Raw genomic sequence first — 14,931 nt, forward strand, 5'->3', positions numbered from 1 at the left:
AATTTTGTTACCGATTATCACGTGATATTAGCAATTATAATATAAGAGTTTTCATACAAATGTTTGAAACTTAATAATTAAAAAAATATTTCGGTATTGACATTCACATTTTAAACTTTACTTCTTAATTTAATTTACTTTATTAGAGTATCTCGGTTATTCAAGTATAAATATAAACATCTACTGAAAACAAAACAAAATTCAATAAAATATAACGGTACCTGACACGTTCACCCTTAATGTCTTTCCTCGTAAGACCACACAGACATAAATTAAGGAAGAATGGCTCAAGTTTCGGCTTTAAGACCAGATTGTATAGATTAAATGTCCGTCTAAGAGAAGTAGCGACAATCGATGGTAAGAAATGGGTCACATTTCAGCCGTTTTCTCTCTTTGCTTAACTGTTTTTCTTTGTTCATTCTGTGAAAATCACGCTACTTTGATATTAAAGCGAATGGGTACGTGCAGCCTCGTCTCGAATGCAAGAATTCATATTCTTTGTGTCTCTTTAAAGCTGGGAAACTTATTTAACTATGAGAGAATAGTTAACGCTCGTAATTAATAGTATAACTTTGAAAGATAACAAAAAGCTATTGAGTTTATGTAGAAAACTAAAGAATATACATACTTTTATTGTCTTTCATTATTCACATAGAAATATCTGTATTGCATGCACTCGATGCAATGCGTCCTCATTCCGCTCTTTAATAATTTCATCTTGCCCGGTCTGAACCGCAGGAGATATTAATGTTTGCAGAGCATTCAAACAATTCCCTAAAACGCTTCCAGCTCTCGACTCTATACATACTCGTCCATTGGTAAACTTGCAACGATCAAAAATTCTCTCAATTCGGGGAAAAATCTTTTACAGCAAACCCAAAAGAAATTTCTAATGGAACTAGTGATTTGCTTTCGATAAAACTCACATGAAATATTTGACGCAATCCCAAAAACATATTATCATAGTTATATAATTCTCGTTCAAAAAAAGAAGATAAATTGAAATATACATTTAAAAAATAAAGTCCAAAAGAGATAACGAAGCAGAAAGTATACTTCGCTAATATGAATATAAATGGTTGGTTAGAATTCGGCAAAATTGACACAGGTGAAAGAAATAAAGCTTGCTGATAAGTTAATATTATAATGCCTCACGTATATACCGAGACCCTTTTATCCCTTAGAACGCCACCCCAAGTCTGATGAGCTGCAAGATGGATGGCTTACGAGATACTTCATCCCGTGTACTCATAATCTCGGGTAATATATCGAGAAAAGAAATTGATAGGAATATATTACGTCTATGACAAAAAAGTTACTTAACTTGAAAACATACCTTTTATGAAAGCTGTTGTAGTGAAGATTTCCTGAAAATATAAAAACTATTTTAAAATCTTCTTTACAAAAATATAAAATTATACATCTTTGTTTATATAAGTACAATGTAAAAAAAGTCTTATATTCGGTAAAAAAACAGGTGTTAAAACGTTAGGGACATAAAATACTTGCAGATGTTACAAAGAAAAGTAACTTGAGCCAAATTCAGTGGGCGTTACATTGTTCAGCGCCCTGATTCGTCTGACAGCTGATAAAAATGATAGTGAAGCCAAAGATATTTAATCTGTTTGGTGACGTATTTTTACTGTTTTAAGGAGATAAACGTCACACGAAATGAGTCCAATTAATATGTTATATTTTTAAAATACATATATTAAATAATTATAATTAGTAAAGGTATTGTAGAATATTTCATAGGTGCTATTTTACATATTAGGAAATTAAAATTAAATGAGAGCAGTATTTTAATATAGACTGTTATCGGGATTCCCCTCACGTATTCCGTCTAATGATGCCGCTCTTATATTAGCAAGTCAACCCATAGAATTAAGGTTAATTATTTAATTATTTTTATTATAATATTATAAGGTTATAAGCCGAAGCGTCATTATTTTTAGCCGAAATCCAACAATCTATTGACCTTATTCCAAAATTATATACATAAATAATACGTGTTTATAAAGGTGACCCTCGGTCATAACAAAGAAAGTCACAAGCAAAGTGCTAAATTATACACAACTAGCGACCCTACCCGCCTTCGCACGTGTGCAATTTATTAATTAAGATATATATAAGAATATAGATAAGTACAACTACGATTCTCACTCTGAAAAGGACTTAGGAATAATACGGCGTTACACCGGAAAAAAAAGTTTAGAATTGGATCATCAGCTTCGGAGTTCTCTCTATTTAAAAATAAACAAATTGTACCTCTTTATAATACTTTACTTGAAATAAAAAAAATATAAAACTCGAACGGGAGAAACAACTGAAATGGATATCTGGAAAATACATTTGTCTCGTTTCTACAAGTTTTTCAGTTCCCTTTGAATAAGTCGGTTGTAAAGTGACAAACGGTTTTGTGCCTAACATAATCGACTATGATCAGGATCCTCCTGCCCTTATCCCAATATTATTTGTGGTCGGCGCAGCATGTCTTCTCCTTCCATACTTCTCTGTCAGACGTCATCTCACTAGTAGCATTCTTTCTAACCATATCCTCTTTCACACAATCCATCCATCGTTTCCTTGGTCGTCCTCTTCCTCTGTATCCGTCCACATCCATGCACAAGGTTTTTCTCACAATATGTTTTGTTATAACTGACTATGATAATAACATAAAAAAATCTCTTGCTTTTTTATATCTATTTTCTGTTATTCCAAACACAAAGTTAAATCCATAGAGTTACATAAAACGAAATGATTACGAGTTCATTGCATTCAGTTTGAATATAACAAATTGCGGGCTCCGTATCTATATATGTTACAAACATTCATTTTCATATGAAACTGAAAACAAACGCTTGTCACAAATCAATGGGCGAAGATGTTATCTTGGTCGCCGGTCACAATACACGTAGTCAAAAGCGACATTTAGGTAATTACATGCCGCCAGCTTTCACTGTTATTGCCACACCGCTCGCGATACGCCCAATGCTCACATATACATATATGTTTCATAAATCGATAGTCGGTACTGACGCCGCGGCAATATTACATATATGCAACAAATGGGCATACAATTCTCACAGGCAAATATTCTCGTTCGTATTTTATAACCAGAATGTAAACAAATAATCGTAGTTGCACGATACGAACTCAAATTGATTTTGTAAATTGTTTTTCGAAATATATTTTCCTCTTTTTCATCCGTATTTGGCTTTTGTATTTCGACGACGTATATCCCTAAACTAACATTGTATTGCGGTCGAGCATGACGACTTCATTTCTCGGTCTCCGACGATATTACCAAATGAATTTTTAAACATGGTAATTTTCTATGATATTTTATTTTATTTTCAGTTAACAATCTAAAAAGTGATGATTATAAAATCAACCAAATTGAAACATTTTTTAAGGAATCATTAATTTAAAAAAACCTTTTATTTTTTAATTAAGCACAAGTTTAAAAATATTTTATTTTTGTTTATTAGTTCTGTTACGTTTTAACTATTGTTTATTTTTCGTAAACCCTCCTTTTATTTATAAAAAAATATATTCCGTTATATTACTCAATAATTTATTTTCACCAACTCAGAACAAGAAAGAAATATTAAATTCAAGTAGGTAAAGTAATGGGCAAAGGTAAAATAAAATGAAATGAGAGTTATTTGGTTTCTTAAACATAGCTGGTGAAATACATGCATATGTTTTAGCGGTAACGAGTCCAAACGGAAAAGTTTAATGAGCTTTTTACAGGTACTTTTTACCGGTTTCACAAAATATCATTTCATAGTTATTTGTACACTGTACAAGTGAGATTATCTAGTACTTTTTTTAAATTCTTATATCAATTGATATAGAATATTGTATGAAATTTTAATTTATTTTACATTTATTTTAAATCGAATCCAATCCATCAATTAATTAATTCGTATCAAAAATGTACAATATTCATTAACTAATTTAAAGAATAAGAGAATATATTTAACCACACCTTATATATAAATTATAGAGGAATAACAGCCCCAAAAAGTATATTTCAAAAAGTTCGTAAAATGAAAAAATACTAATTTTTTTTTTTGATTTCAATCAAAATCTACACAAAACGTATGCGATCGTGATTTATATGAGTAATTAACTAAGTGCAATTTCACATACATTCAATCAATAAATGCGGACTGCAACAGAACTATGTATAAACTAATTCGACTTTAAATGTAACGTTACACAAATAACACGAAAAAAGACAAGCTACCAAACAATGGCAGTATATGATAGATGACGATAATGTAATGACTAATAAAAACTCTCTTTTAAAATGCAATTTCATTTTAAAAAAGTCATGAATCAGAGATTACATCTTTATTTTATTTAATCCAAGATTAGATCTAAAAAGTTCTGTACAAAATGGAGTATAATGACGTTATCTTCGTAATTTTAAAGAGAATTTAACCTCATTATTTCTTATCATTTAAAGTAGATTTCATTATGCTGAGGATGGGACAAGAATAATGTTGAATAATTATTTTGTACTGGAATAGACCCGAATGAATTGAAAGTTACGTGCTAACGCAAAAATCAACTAATTAGCAAATGAGACCCTTTGACTTTGACGTTAGCTTGTTAATTAACATACTATGAAATTTACAAAAATGGAACACAAAGTACTTTAATAGGAGTTTGAATACTCTTCGACCTTCTCATACAGCCTCCGTAGCCTGTACAGTCTATTCGCGAAACTGTAATAACCAAATGAGTGAACGATACATCGAAGTGTGTTCTCTTTTAGAATTAAAATATATTTATTTAAAACCGACAAAAGCTCTTTTATGAATAAAATACATGACTTTGAAACTTGCGAAAGGATTAAATTATTACAACAAATTAATTAAAATAAAAGTTGGTTTACAGTCACAGCTAAATAGATATTTCTAAGCCTATATTTGGGTATGTACTCTAAAAAGTTCTATGTAGATATTTTTCTGTTTTTTAATCGATAACTAACGAATGAGTTCAGCACTGACGGTTTTTAATGCCGCAGTGTAATCGTTTAAATTTTTTGATATAATTTTATAAAACAACATTTCGTTAAATTAGCTCATTATTATACATGCGTTTGCGCAACGTTCGTTGAGACTTAAATATTCGTAAAATTGTGGCTGGCATCGTTTGTAGGTTTCTAATACAGTAGCAGAGCGTACTATAACAAAACTGTATTACAACGCATTCTGGACATTACATGTACGTAATATTTGATATTATATACCTAGTTATTTTATACTACGTTTTGATACTACACTCCCTGTACTCTATGCTAAGACGATTCAGGGTCACGTTATAATTGTTATGTTTTAAATATCTAAATATACGGCCATAAAATTGGTGAAATAGTTATTGTAATATTATTTGATCGATTATTTCAAATCAGAAAAAAAGTGATCAATTTAATAAGATTCGTTGTAAAATTATCAAATAAAAGTTGTAAATTCATTTTTATATAAAAAGCTCTGTCAATTTAAAACAATATAACACTTAGACGTATGATAAAAGTATCTACTATGTATAATTTTCGCATACATGTATCCGAGTGAATCGTAAATTCAATAGTAATTGTATCATAAGATTTACGGCAAAGGTAGGCATTGCCTAACTGTTATGGCCCTACCCAAGATGCTTATATCTCTTTATTTCTATCGTGGAACCCCTTTCTCATTTGCATACACTTTGCTGACCCTACACTGATAAAGCCCTTTTTATAGCAAGGAAAAGGATTTCAAAGTACATGACAAGTATAAAAAGTATCTTATCTCAAATATTTATACGATCTCTATATCAACAAAAGCAAAGCTTACAAAGAATTACTGAGAAGTGTTACACATTGCTTTTGTGAATGATTTTTAAAAAAACCTTAAATATTCTCTCTCTCTGAATAACAGATTAAATATGTACCGGTCGTGGACATCATTATAGAAATAATGATGATGACGATAATATAAAAATGAACGTCGTAAACTTCCAAAGGCTCTTAAACCTTCTGTAAAAGAAATTTTGCATAACACGAGAGATAATGCAAAGTCCCTCGGTCTAAATAAGAATTCAAATTAGGCAATACCACGCGTATTAGAAAGCAGTGGCTGTGAATTCATTATCGTCAATTTTGAATATATGTACCGTCCCAATTTTTAATTACTATGATAATAATTATGCTCAGAAAATATATTACATATAAATTAATATTTTTTGTGCTAGTGTTCCCTAACAATTAAGTTGATTAATTTAATACTTGTGTACAGCTGTTGTGGTCATTAGACTAAGGTTTCTGGCAATATAACATCAAAGTACGTTAGACGGCTCGCGAATCGTATCGCAATGATTTATAGAGGCATTGCGAATATGCCGGACTTAAGTTATTTTTATTAACAAATAATCCTCATACATTGTTTACATTTATAGAAATTATCACTTCCAGGGACAGACAAGAGAAAATAGCTAAACAATTGTTATGACGTCTAAAGGTTTTACTGACCCAGAAAGGTTTCATATAGAATAAACAGGCTATTGACACCTTTGAACTAACATTTTACAAGTGACATGTTTTATACGGTAAAATTATGTGATACATTCACACTAGATAGTGAAATTATATCGTTATGTACAATCTATTTTTATATCATAATCTTTTAACGTTATTAATTTTCTTATCAAAAGCAAACCGTATAAGAGATTGGGAAGTAATCTATATAAACGTAATATAGAGCCACCCCAACAGTCGCTCGCACGGGTACAATTAAGGTGTTATTCCGCTTAGATTTGGTGTATCTCTTTTGCCAGTCTTAATTACTAACGAGTCGGGATTAACGAACGTCCATTAAAGTCGTAATGATATAATCAAGCTGCCTATAAATATATTCCGTCTGTATTAATTCTTAAGCTATAATCTTATAAGCATTATTTATAAAAACAAATTAGAAATTATTCTTCATTTTAATAGGAAACGAAAGTCTAAATATTATTGGATATCGATTGATACACGTCGATATAGAAAAGTACAGGTATTATAAATGAAAGGCACTTGAACGGGAGCGATAAAAATCGTCTGATCATCGTGACCGGTTCGGGCGTAGACAGAACGGCGGCGTGAGGCGTGTCGATCAGAGCAATTATTGTGATTGCTCTTTTGCTGCTCCTCCTCAAACGTTTTTTTACATTAGAAAATGACATTATACGATAGCCAATAAACATTAAACGATGTCAATATCCACTTTTTTTATTTTTGAATTACGAATGTTTTTTAAGCTGTCCTTAATAACCGAATTATTAATGACCAAAATCACATAAAACCTTAAATAAATATGGACTGCAATCCTAGATTTATTCTTATGCCTATTGTAATAACTTAATAATCACACCAAAATACATCTTAAATACTTTTCATAAAAACTCAGGAGAAGTTTTAAATTATTGTCAAAGACAAAGAATGAAAAAACCCTCTGCTATTGAATAAGACTCGAAGAAAATACTTCTTTGTTCCACAAATAGAAAATCAACGCTATGAAATGATAAACTGTATGCAGCGCACTTATATACTTATAACAGAAATTGTTTGTTTCTTCGTTGTTTCGAAATTCGCTGAGAATCTACTAATCCGATTAATACATTTCGCATCACAATAACTTTCAAATTCAAGAACTTTATCTACATATTTAGTTTATATAATATATTTTATGTTCAGGATATGAATATCATATCAATATGAATATTTTTTTGCAATCATTTGAAAAAACTGTCGAGACTTTCGATAAGGGCTTTGTATAAATGTTAAAAAATAACAAGCAATTATAGAAACGATTATGAAAATAGTATAGTCTTAAACACTTTCATAAATAGAGCAAAGTCTAAGTGCAACACTAGTTAGTAATATACTTACAAGTTCTTCAAATATAAAAGGAAAATATCGTTGCAAAAAGCAAAGTTTTCTGAAGAAATTTGACGTATTAAACGGAATTTTCAATTTTAAATCAAATTATTCATAACCGTTAACTTTCTATTCTGTTTTGCATTTGATTTTCTCAATTAGGTGTCTTAACAGATCTCATCGGAATAAATAAGGATTCCGTGTAACAAAGTCTCGGGCGAAGTCTCCACTGCGAGACGGACCATTGAACAGACTCGAATAAAGATATTCTGTTTGAAATTCTAAATACAGATAACTTGCCCTTTGTAAGTACCTTGGAAGTGATTATATTATTTTATGAGATTCAGGAATAACAATATACCTTAATTGAAAAAAGATACTATGGTAAAAAGTGTTTTGATATGCCGACATCTCGTATTAATCATTAAAGTAAAATAATGTAATGAAAACAAAATGAAAAATATATTAAAGAGGTTTTGTATTTAAGAATGCTATTCGAATGGGGAAGCATTAGTACATGCTTTCCTACCTAATCGCTATCTAATGCGAGTTACCAAATACGCATAAATCTTATAAATTCTTTCGAAATTAGCGATTTTTCATACGCTATTCTTCTTCGTAGAACATAAGATTAACTGAGATATTCAACATTTAAAAACGCTTAAATGACATGGCAGGATTTAATGGGATATCTGCATTTAATCTACATTTCAAATACCTAAACCAAGAAAAAAATCAAGAGTGTAATTTTTTATAAAATAATTAGGTATATAAAAAATTATCGTTGAAAGCTGCAAAACTTTAACGATTCGCTTTTAACTATAAATGCGATAAATGTGAGGTAGCCTTTGTGACATTTGAGTGGGAAATCTAATCATTGTCATAAGCGTTTATTCATACTCGTAATGCTAAGCGTGACAGTTTGAATCATATTCTATATTATAATTTATTTAAATAAAAGTTGTATTTGAAAAATAAGTAAGATTCAATTCCACGGGTGGGATGGATCTAGTGGATAGGTTATTAAAACAATAATGCCTTAGGGCTCTGAGTTTCGGTTCGACACAAGGAGCTTAAGCTTGGTTTTCGTAGAAGGGCCACATCGACAGAGAAAGTAATACTTAATATTTTCTATCAAAGACAATTTCTATATAAAGTAATCAATGGTCACCACTTACTTTGTTTGTAAAGTACATATAGGGTTCGTCATGTCTATAACATTTTAAATTATTTGTCGTTTATAGTTTTTACAGGATCCCTTATAACTCTATCTCAAATTATATGCAATATAATCCTACTTCATAACCTTGGTAGTTCTAAAACGATAAAATTTTGTAATTAATGATTTCCAATTTCAAGTTTTTATTCAAAACTTGTATGTGCGTGTGTGTCTTTAACAATAATTTAAAGGCATCAATGCAAAAGTAAAGCTGAGATGGCCCAGTTAACCGACGATTGCGGGTTCAAACCCAGGCAACCATCACTATATATATGTTCTTAATTTGTGTTTATAATTCATCTCGTAATTCATCGAAAACATCGTGAGGAAACCGGCATGTGTCCAATTTCATCGAAATTCTGCCACATGTGCATTCCACCAACCCGCATTGGAACAGCGTGGTAGAATATGTTCCAAACCCTCTCTCTCTTAATGGAAGAGGAGGCCTTATCTCAGCAGTGGGAAATGTATAGGCTGTTACTTACTTTACTAATATACTAATGCAAAAGTAGTGGTAAATAAAAAATAATACAGTATTTTATTGAGTATTTTTAAATTTATACAATACATTTGTACACAATTATGTAACACATGTTATTGTAACAAATCTGTACAAAATGTTAGTAGTGCAACAATGTTCTTGATAGCGGAAACACGTTCGCTTGATATGAGCAGATTAAACTGAACAAGAACTGAACGATGGAACCGTCTCGAATTTCATCTAAATCTATTTTGTAATCCAACTTTCTCATACGTGAAACGTGAGCTACATTAGTATTTCTGGACAAAAATTCATAACACGTCCATATAACTTTTCACCACGTTCTAAATTAGGATAAGAAAAAAAAACTGGCATAATTCTGCTTATTCGGTAACTTAAATAAAAGTTAAAGATTGTTGAAAGCGATGACCATTTCAGTCTATTAGAATAGAAAAAAAATTATGCTTTGAGTCCTTAACGATAAGCTCACTTTATTGGCTGGAATATCACAAACCACTTTACCTTATCTCTTTAAAGTAGTTTCATTTGAACATTACCAGCATGGCCCTCGACTTTCAAAAGTTTCAATATGGAAGCAGATTGTAAAGTTTTAAATTAGACGATTACGTTTTTTAAGGTCTAACGTAAGTTTATAGGACGATAATGATTCCCTTAACGCTATAGATCTATTGACTCACGATAGTGCAACCCCCCCCCCTTCCTTTTATCAAATAGGTAGGCAGATAAACAAATGGGTAACCTGATGGTAAATGGTCACCCGCACCCAAAGACAACCTGGTACCTAACCAGAAGTACATGCAAAAAGCTACACCATCAAAGTTTTTTTGATGTATTTGTTCTTATGTTAATCATTACACACAAGCTCAGACATATTTTAAGTACGAGCATCTGTCATACTAATGCACGATGATAATTTAACCTAGGGGATCTCGCCTTCGTGAGTGAAGAGAAAACTATGCTAGCCTACTTTAATGTACATAAATCTTTTCTCAAAGACACGAAACTTAAAATTAAATATATGGTTTTTTCGAATGCAATTCTAAGCATGCAATTTTGGCTGCTTTGGTTCCTTAAATATGTTTATATGACGAATATAAAACTCTTAGAAAATTCTTTTCAACTATTTCTGCTTTAGCAAATCTTTTAGAAGTCTAGGACTGTAGAAGTGCGACCGACGAAAGCTTTTTTTTTAATGAAAACATCTACGCCGTTGACAAAATATGAAATAAAAAACTCATAATATTTTTAAAATTCTCAAACGTGTACTTTTCGGTTTTCATTTAAACATAAAATTTAATCCTAAAATTCAATGTATGTGTATATACCTATTATATATATATATACCACATTTAAATAAAAAAATATATATACAGAATCGTACACTAACTAGAATCGAATCTTTTGAATCAAATAACCCACTTCTTATAAATTTATTAAGTTGAGAAAACCCTGAGTTTCATATTAGTAGGACAGTTAAAGCCAATAAATATATGCGACATTTATAATTTGCTCTATAAAATCTCCCTCTTCCTTTGAAAAGGAGCGAATTCCATCACATAACATCCGACACAAGAATAAGTGCTACCACTAAATGACACTTAGTATTATTGTTTTGGAGTTTGAAGGGCTTAATGCATTGGTGAAGAAATACTAAAATATTTCTTACAGTGGCAAGTGTAGGAGCAGTGGTGACAAGTAACTGATAGTCCATTTGCCAATCCACCTTCGTATTACATATAATATAATAGATATATAAAATATCAGCGGTGCCTGTCCAGGCCTGAACTCGTGATCTTCGATGAAAATATGAAAAAACTTCGTGCTCTATCCCATAGGATAGCATATACTAGTAATGTGTTTATTACGTTAAAGTTATTTACAAAAAGTGAGAAGATAGTATGTAATTAACATATTACGATATATTTTAATTAACACGTAATTGACAGCCCAACATGCACTTAATTTTTTATTGTGTTCATTATAGCAATAATTATCATGAAAGTCAGTGCAAACTTTCGTAATTATTAGTAATGAAAAGCTATTGTTATAAAAATTGCTAGTTATTAGGAACGTGAAAATGGCTTTTAAAACGTTATATTGATTTGAATATTACGATTTTTATTGCTCAGAAATTTACGTAACATATTTTTGGTTGAATTTGTCTCACGAAAATTTCATTACAGCAAGCTAAGACTTGCAAAGGTGCATCGGGATTTCTTCGCGAACTATCAACAAAGCTACTTCGAGACGGTTTATCTTTCTAATTAAAAAGTTTCGTCTTAACATCTTCATTGTATGATACAAAACTTGAAAAAGTTAATTGTTGTTACTATAGAAAAAGAAATATTATAATTAATCAAAACTGTTTATAAAGGTCATTAAAATATTATATTTTAACCCAACGAATTTAATGCGCGACGTAACGTTTTATAAAAACACTTTAAACAACGATACGAACAATATAATAATCAAACAATAAAATATCTTCACATCAAACATTTGTTGAGCAATTTAAGGTTTAAATGGGTTCATAAATCAGTGAAATCTGATAAATGTTATCTATTCATTGACTCGTAGGAATAAATGTACAAAATCAGAGACAAAAGAAATAGCAAGCATCGGGTTTTAATCTGGGACACAACGAAACTTGTACATCCACTAAATATATAGCACGTTAGACATTTTTTTATTAATAAATATTTTCCTTCGTGATGACAGCGTTTCGATCAAATATGATATTAACATGAAAGTATTTACAGCAGTCGCTTGCAAAATATATTCGAATCGCACTTTTTCGATACATATGTAATACTCAAATGCTGTAATACTCTACGTAGTACGTATCTGTATTGTATATTCGGTGGAATACTACGCTAAGCCATCGCCATCCAATCACTTTTCAGACTTTCAAAGCTGTCGGGATTAAAATGATCGCAATTTGTAATTTCAGCTTAACAGTCGAGATGAGGATGATAATATTTTCAAATTTAATATTCAAATTTGTATAAAATCATAAATTATACAAAATATCTCAATATTGTGTTAACCTTTTTTCTCTTAATATTGAACAAGATTAAGATCAGCTTTGATCATCGAAGACGAATATCTGAGCTGCAAGTCTAATGTATATATATGTGCCTATGATTTAGATACATATTATATATGTATGTTGTAGGTTTATATGCCTAAAATTTTGGTATATTACTTTCGAGACGTACTTTATCACATACGCTTCTTGTTGGTTTATGGGTCACGCAGTTTAGTAATTCAAGTTCCCAAAACTTAACCTATTGAACGGATTATAGAAATGTGTTAAGTCTGTAACAGCTTTGACCTTATCTTTCACCTACGTAGATGATAGATATTATATTATATTCCTTGAAATTTACCATTTACTCTCAATTTAATAGTATGTCATAAATATCGAATATATTATCGTACACTTTCACAATTACAGGGTACAGAAAAAAATATTTTTATTTCATTACAGACAAAGTTTAAAATATAATTTCATACTTACTAGACAATAAGAGAATTCATTGTTAATAAATGAAGATAAGTGTTGAATACACAATTGATATATTTACACATTTAACATTAAAGGTATACGAATGAGAAATACATTATCTCACAACGCAATACACATTCAACAGGTATATCGCTGTAGTGATAGACATCCTTCAAGCCAACGCTAACGGCGACCGTAACGGTGAGCTACGGTTTGCTACGGAGCGCTACGGGGTTCTACGCTGGACGTAGGCGTGGGCGTGCGACATTAACCGCGCGTTTATATCTCGTTTACCGAGATACCGTTAGACAATAAGAATTACTTACGCGAGGTGCACGGTCCAGATCGGGATGCAACACTTGTAGTAGCGTGTGAGCCCGCGTGGCCGGGCTGTGGCAGACTGTTGCTCCCAGGGCCGCTTCACTTGTTACGTGCTACCCGCCGCCCTGCGCCCCTGCACGCTTACCCTGGACTACCTACCTCCCCATCCCGTTCCACCGCCTCCACCGCGCGCCTTCCACCGTACCCGCCCCGGGAACCTCACCCCGCATCCGCTCACCAATATCACGGATCTTTCACTTTGCAGCGTCCTTACTCACCTAGACAAGGTACATATCAAATACTACCTTCCGATTTAAAAAAAACTACTTAATCCTAATAAATGAGGTATTGTAATTCAAGGATAATTTAAAGAATAATACGAATCCTAGAAACTGTATCCTTAACACCATTGTCTCGTTTCCGTCAGCGTACTGTGCTAGATTCTTTTATATACAATTCATTATTGTATTCGTTGAATACAAATCAAATACAGGATTCATTCACAAAATCATGTTTATTTTTAAAATAAACTGAAAAGGTTAAAGGTTAGTTAGGATATTACATTAAATTAATAAGTCAAGTCTCTGGCTTGGAAAGCAGCTGAGTCGTTTAAAATAAACATCAATCAGTTAAAGTAAAACATATTATAACTAGTCATTTTTAGATCAATAATTAACCTTTATAAATATCATAATTACTTTTATATAGACGTATACAGAATACAAGTAAAACTAAATCTCACGCAAACTTAAATAAAACGGAATATGAAATAATTATGATAAAATGCCTCATTCACAAGATATTTTGCGCGACGACAACCTTGACTTATAAATAAGTAGGACATAAGTTGCAAGGATATCACTATAATTAAGAGGCTTGTCAGAGGATCTAAAAAGTAACATAGAAGTATATTATTAATTTACTATATTACGTACTTCTAATCGTAATCTTTTATGTTTTATATTGTCACATAAAGAAATTAAGCAATGATTTTTAATATGTAAATCTAGAATACTCAAATTTCACTTAACTTAGAACTTCTAAAGCTATTAGATGGAAACTTGAATGTTCGATTAATGTGGCAGAATTACTGAGTTATCCAACTTAATTACTTGGCTTCATGTGTACCCGCAGTTAGTTGAAAACAAAAACTATATAAATTTTCAAAACAAAAGTTTCTAATAAAATTCTGTAATTATGTCAATGAGACTACATTAAATAATAAATAAATAAATATTGGACAAAATCATATATGCATTACTCTGATACCACTGATCCATAACACCAGTAGCTGAAGCACTTGTGTTATGGAAAATCAGAAGTAACGAGTTAACGATGGTACCAAAATCACGTAGACCTACTAAAACATTGAAAACTAATGAACTTTTTTATACATCGGCTCGGCCGGAAATTGAACCCGATACCTCGGAATGGCGTGCCTATGAAAACCGGCGTAGACACTACTT

At 31.3% G+C, this 14,931-nt stretch overlaps 1 protein-coding gene across 1 annotated transcript in view; it reads right to left on the bottom strand.

Moving 5' to 3' along the window:
* The window catches only part of LOC124536161 (regulating synaptic membrane exocytosis protein 2), a 125,517-nt gene extending 111,978 nt beyond the window's left edge, over positions 1–13,539 (bottom strand). Inside the window, exons 1-2 of the mRNA XM_047112624.1 lie at positions 13,471–13,539; positions 1,337–1,367 (exon numbers count right to left, since the gene is read on the bottom strand). The gene's annotated coding sequence lies outside the window, so the exon portion shown is untranslated. The remainder of the gene's footprint in view (positions 1–1,336; positions 1,368–13,470) is intronic.
* Positions 13,540–14,931: the final 1,392 nt, after the last annotated feature.

Source organism: Vanessa cardui, chromosome 16, assembly GCF_905220365.1.
Source record: "Vanessa cardui chromosome 16, ilVanCard2.1, whole genome shotgun sequence".
In the NCBI taxonomy this organism is placed as follows: Eukaryota; Metazoa; Arthropoda; class Insecta; order Lepidoptera; family Nymphalidae; genus Vanessa; species Vanessa cardui.